The following is a 6,162-nucleotide window of genomic DNA, read 5'->3' as shown; positions in this document are numbered from 1 at the left end:
GTTAGTCAGTCTTGAGCTTGGAGTGCTCAAAAGCGATCTTGAAAGTTAGGAGCTGTCTAGATCTAAGTTAACCTTAGGATAGAGAGTCTATGATTGTTTAAGTTGATTGCAATTAACATAATAAACATTAATCAATTTCTCCCTTTTCATAGATTTAAGATTCTTAAGTTCTTCTCTTTAGATTTTCTTCATTCTTTTCTCACTTTATTATAAAAATATATATTATAAAAAAAAAAAAATTCTGTGTGTGCTCTACAGTATAATTGTAAGGTGTATGCTTGGCCGTAGATCGTTACGACCAGAAATCCAACTTTTTGATCCAGAAATAGAAAGAACCTTTAGAGCCAACAGACATAAAAAGATGGACCGAAATCAGAAGAATGATCCACCCAAGCAATTGAAGGAGTACTTTACTCCTTCCACATATACCTACTCTCCTTGTATTCAAGTACCCCCTGTGGAGGCCACTCAATATGAAATTAAGTCCAGTATAATCCAAATGTTACCTTCATTTTATGGACTTAGTAATGAAGACCCTTATAAACATCTTGAAGAATTTCTTGAGATATGCTCAACTGTCAAAATTTACAACTTCTCCGATGATGCTCTTAGGTTGAAATTATTTCCTTTTTCACTTAAGGACAAAGCCAAATACTGGCTACATACTTTGGATTCCATGACTATATCAACCTGGGACCAGCTGCAAGGAGAGTTTCTCAAGAAATATTTTTCCACAGGAAAAACTAATCAAATAAGGAAAGCCATAACTAGTTTTTCTCAATTAGATGGAGAAATGTTTCATGAAACATGGGAGAGATTAAAAGACCTTATTAGAAAATGTCCCCACCATGCTATACCCAAGTGGCAGTTAATCCAATATTTTTATGATGGGCTCTCTGAAAGACATCGACAAATGGTCGATGCATCATGCGGTGGGATATTTATGCTAAAAAGTGAGGATGAGGTATGGCAACTATTTAAAATTTTAAGTGAAAATTCATTACATCATATGTCTGCCTCTATTAGAGATAAACCCATGTTAAACTCAAAAAGAGGTGGAATATATGAAGTAGGAAATGCCATAGATATCCATCAAAAGGTAGATGAACTATCCCAAAAATTAGATCATCTTCTAAACACTGGACAATCCCCGATTCCACATAATCCAATCCAAGAAGTTTGTGCATTATGTGCAAGTCCGAACCATTTTGTTAATGAATGCCCAGCCGCACCTCAATTTTCTGAGTTTGTGCACGAGCAGGTTCAGCAAGCTCAGGTCCAACAAGCTCGCAGACCAGGAAACGATCCATATTCGAACACTTATAACCCCGGCTGGAGAAATCATCCAAATTTTTTCTGGAGACCACAACCAGTGGTTGGTCCTGCCACACCTCGACCTCAATATCAGGATCCAACATATAGGCATGGATCATACCATCAATTTCAAAATGATCCTCAACCATCTACTACTGGTCACAGCTTAGCTTTTGAGGAAAAAGTTCTGAAAGCACTAGAACGATTAGAAGTCAACACTCAGATCCTTAACTCCCACACACAATCCATTGCTAAGCTAGAGACCCAAATAGGTCAACTAGCAACTGCATTCAGTAGGAGGGAAGGAGAAAAATTACCTAGCCAACCAGAGAGCAACCCAAGAGGGTAATTTGTGATTGAGAGTTCTAATACCCCAAAAGCTTTTTCTGAACATGCCAAATCAATCATGACTCTGAGAAGTGGGAAGATCATTGAACACACTAGTAAAACCAATGAGACCGACCCTAAACCTCTAACCGAATCCAAATCACCCAAGAACAAGGAGGACCTGAAAATAGAGAAGGAACCAACTGCACCGAAATCATCTTACTTGCCTAAAGCCCCATTTCCGAATGCCCTGAAAGTCCCTATTCCTGCAGATAAGAAGGGAGGAAAACTCGATGAGATGTTGGAATTGTTTAAGCAAGTCCAAATTAATCTTCCCCTTCTAGACGCAATCAAACAGGTCCCTGCTTATGCCAAATTTTTGAAGGATTTGTGCACCCAAAAACGTAAATCTAGATCACAAATCTCAAAGAAAGTACGTCTCACTGAACAGGCTAGTTCTGTCGTCCAGCATGCCACTCCTCCAAAGCTTAAAGACCCAGGAGCCCCCATCATTTCCTGTGTTATAGGAGATTATCACATTGAAAAAGCTCTTCTAGATTTCGGGGCAAGTGTGAATCTTTTACCTAGTTCGGTGTATGAACTTTTTGAATTCGGAGAACTGAAACCCACATCAGTCACATTACAGTTAGCCGACAGATCAATTAAGGAACCACGTGGAATGCTTGAGGATGTCTTGGTCAAGGTAGATGAGTTTTACTTTCCAGTTGATTTTCTGGTTCTCGATATGGAATTAAGTGGCAACCCCAGACAAATTCTCATTATCTTAGGACGACCTTTCCTAGCTACGGCGAATACATGCATCAATTGTAGGACAGGAGTCATGGACGTATCGTTTGAGAATAAAAAATTGAGACTGAATGTGTTTGGTGCTTCCCAAGGACCATCAATGGATAGTTGCTTCAAAGTAGATACACTAGAAGATATTATAGAAGATGCAACACCCACAATTCTAGCACCTGATCCCTTAGATACTTGCTTGGCTCACTTTGGAGTGTATGACTTTAAGGGATATATGAAAGAAGTTAACATATTGTTGGATACACCACATGATAAAACCACTCCTCCATGGACAATCAAGTATGAGCCATTGCCCATCTTTTGTTGGTTTTATTGCATATGACGTCTGGCTGAAGACGTAAAACTTAGCACTTTTTGGGAGGCAACCCAAATTTCTTCTATCTTGTGTTAACTAATTATCATTTTTTTTAAAGAATAAAGGACCACTCTGTATGGAAGAGTCTGTTAATAAACTTGACGTCTGGCTGAAGACATAAAACTTAGCGCTTGTTGGGAGGCAACCCAATGATTTCATATTTTTTTACTTTACCGCAGCTGCAGGAATTTAGAACAAGAGCCTATTAATCAATGAAGCTATCTTCAACTTCCGAAGTAAAATTATCCCAGGTGCACTCTCTCCTTTTATTTTCTTTGCTTTCTTACTCCATTGAGGATAATGTAGATTAAGTTGGGGGGGAAAATTAATCAAATCCTCGAGTATGGTCAGAAATAATTAGTTTTGTGTATTCAAATTTTATTTTGATTAAGAGTCAATTAGGCATCCTAATAAATGAATGATTAATGGTCAAGATAATTTTAGAGATACCGAGGAATAAATTATTAAGAAAACCCAATGAATGGTAGGGTTTGAACTAGACCAAATTTTAGGAGTGATTCTACAACCCTCTTCTTACTGATCTCAATAAAGAATCTGCTTCATGAAAAATTGGGTGGAAAGATCGAGGTATGCAAAAATTTTCCTTAAAAAAAATATATATATATTGGTCTCCTACTGAGTAACCGGGCCCTTTCACCTAAGTAAGCGTTGTGGTTCGCATAAAAAGGTAGGCAATGTTAAAAAAAATAATAATAATAATAATAATAATATATATATATATATTAAGGAGACTAAATTGCAAGAAGATAATAAACCTCTTTTCCATTAAGTTAGAGGATTTAAAGAGTAAAGTGGAGAGTTGGTGAAAGAAAAGCTCTGAAATTTCTTTAGTTAATACTCAGCCACTAATTGGGTCAAATTGATAATCCAATGAAATATCTCTTTAATGGTCTGACCAAGTAACATCTACCTTTTGGGATGCCTAACCTACTTTTTATTCAAAATCAAGTCGGTACACAATGCTAATATATCTATTTTACTCGAGGACGAGCAAAATTCAAGTTGGGGGTATGATAAATACTTAAGTTAAGTATTTTAAATTAAAAAATTATATTTAATTTATCTTATTTATTAAAAATTTGATGTTTCTTTCTATGTTTTACAGGAAAGGTGATCGCCGATACAAAGAGTCCAATTCATAGATCAAAAAGACTCAAGTTTGAAGAAAATTGGACTTAAAATAAAATTAAAATAAAAGAAAGACGCATCCGGTATTATAAAAAATGAAGATACTATGCAAGGAATCCAAAAAGGATATAGATGTTATTATGAAGGAACTTTTATTTTTTTTTGGAATATAAAAAAAAAGATTCACGTGAATTTTTTTGGCTTTGGGCGGTTTCACGTGGATTCAAAAGCTTTGGGCGCGTGAATAAGGCTCTGGGCAGTTTTTCAAAGGCTCTGGGCGGTTTGATGTGAAATTCAAAACAAAAGGAAGCTGGCGCGTGGACATGGGGCGCAGACACGGGACGCGGCGTGGACGCGGGACGGGCGCTGACGCAGGTGTGGGCGCACGGCAGACAAGTTCAAAATAAAGAAAAAAATAATATTTAAAAATATTTTGAAAGATTTGTATTTTTTTTTTAGTCCCACATCGAAAAATCATGTAAAACTCCTCCCTCCTAACACCTATAAAAAGATTTTTGTACTCTCATTGGAGGGGGAGCCCAGAAATTCTTCTAGAGCCTTGCATAGAGGAATAGAAAGGGACTACTTCATGAGCAGCTAGGCTAACAGTCTCGGGAGTGGAGAAGAAATTTTGTAACGACACAGAGATGGTTTATTGTTCTAAACTTTTCTGTATTTCTTTATATGCAATAAAGATTATGCTTTTTATTTAAATTGTCATGAGTTCTTTATTTACTCCCTATCATATGCTTTTATTTATGCTTTCTTGTTAGATTAACATTAGGAACAACTTTTACTTTTCGGAGACGCGTCGTGATCTACGGATACGGGGCGTGCCGAGGAAAAAAGAGTTGTTTACCTAGTACTTTCTGGAGACGCGCCGTGATCTACGGGTACGGAGCGTGCCGAGGAAAGATAGGTATTTTTTCTAAGATTAATCACATCTATTTAGTTAAAAAAGAGATACAACTCTGCTAGTGCAAATTAATTCAAAACTCCCGAGCTCTTTATTTTTTAATTACCTCAATTTTAAGATAATTTATTTTCTAAATCAAAAACAACGCTTCGTTCTTTTACCTTGCAATCTCAACTTAGCCCAAGGTCCCTGAGGATACGATCTCGACTCATCCTACCTACGTAGTGAGTAGAGTTATTTTTGGTGCTATCAACGACTACGCATCAGCTCACTATTATTTTAATGTAGGTAACAATTTAAATTCTAGATGCTTCCATCTTGAGGGTTGTAGAACCTCTAGATCATGTCCCTCTATGGGGATTCTAGCAAGCAATGTATAAGCTTGGTTTGGTGGCGGAAATTGAAATCGAAAATTAGAGATTATTTAGGAAAAACCAATAACATGCCATCTTTAAGCAATGCACTTGTTTTGACATATCCAAAGCAAATCCTGCAGTGAACTCCAGCCATACTATAGAGCAACAAAAAGTCCTTTGTTTCCACTCTTTCTCATGATTTTCTTAACATACACAAGAGATTCAGTTTGGCTTCAGCCCTCTCCATGGCTCCCTAAGGTGAAAGAAAGCTCATCATGAATGGTTTGTAGTGCAAGGAATTGCTTGATTCTGAAGAAACCATTCAATTTTAAATGTGCTACAAAAGAGAGTTGATCAAGACCCCTAGCAAAGCCAAAGGTGATGGATTAAGGAATTCTCCTATTTTCTTTTTGATCACCTTAAAAACTACATATCCAAATTTGATGTTAATCATCATGTTTTTCTATTTTCACGCAAGAGCCAAAATTAGGTTCGGCTGATATCTTAGACTAGATATATAAGCATTTGTGAGGGTGGTGATCCAACCAAACTGTTTTTGATTGCTCTAGAGGGATTATGATCAAGTTTGTACCTCAAAAAGCAATCAAATAAGAGAGCTAAACTTGATGGGGAGAGCTAAGATAGAAGGTAACAAATTTTCTAAGGTTAAGGCATGTACCTACTTTTGTTGACAGTGATACTTTTTATTTGCATGCCTGTAAAAAAATAAAAAAGAAAAAAAAAAAAAAGAAAAAAATCCAACATACAAAACTTGAGGTTCAATATAAGACTATTGAGGCACAATGTGTGGAAATGCAAAAAGAGATCAAAGAAAGTATGCAATAGTAAATGGCCACTTTCTACGCATGCTTTAATGATGATGGATCATTTTCTGAATAGCTAACTGATGCATCTTCATTGGTAGA

At 36.5% G+C, this 6,162-nt stretch overlaps 1 non-coding gene across 1 annotated transcript; it reads right to left on the bottom strand.

The window, feature by feature from the left end:
* Nucleotides 1–749: 749 nt before the first annotated feature.
* On the bottom strand, nucleotides 750–855 carry LOC140857697 (small nucleolar RNA R71). Its single transcript, XR_012141189.1, has one exon. It is a non-coding gene; the product is annotated as a small nucleolar RNA R71 (small nucleolar RNA).
* Between the last annotated feature and the right edge of the window lie 5,307 nt (nucleotides 856–6,162).

Source organism: Elaeis guineensis, chromosome 4 (genome assembly GCF_000442705.2).
Source record: "Elaeis guineensis isolate ETL-2024a chromosome 4, EG11, whole genome shotgun sequence".
Taxonomy (NCBI): Eukaryota; Viridiplantae; Streptophyta; class Magnoliopsida; order Arecales; family Arecaceae; genus Elaeis; species Elaeis guineensis.
This window is presented reverse-complemented; position numbering and strand designations above follow the sequence as displayed.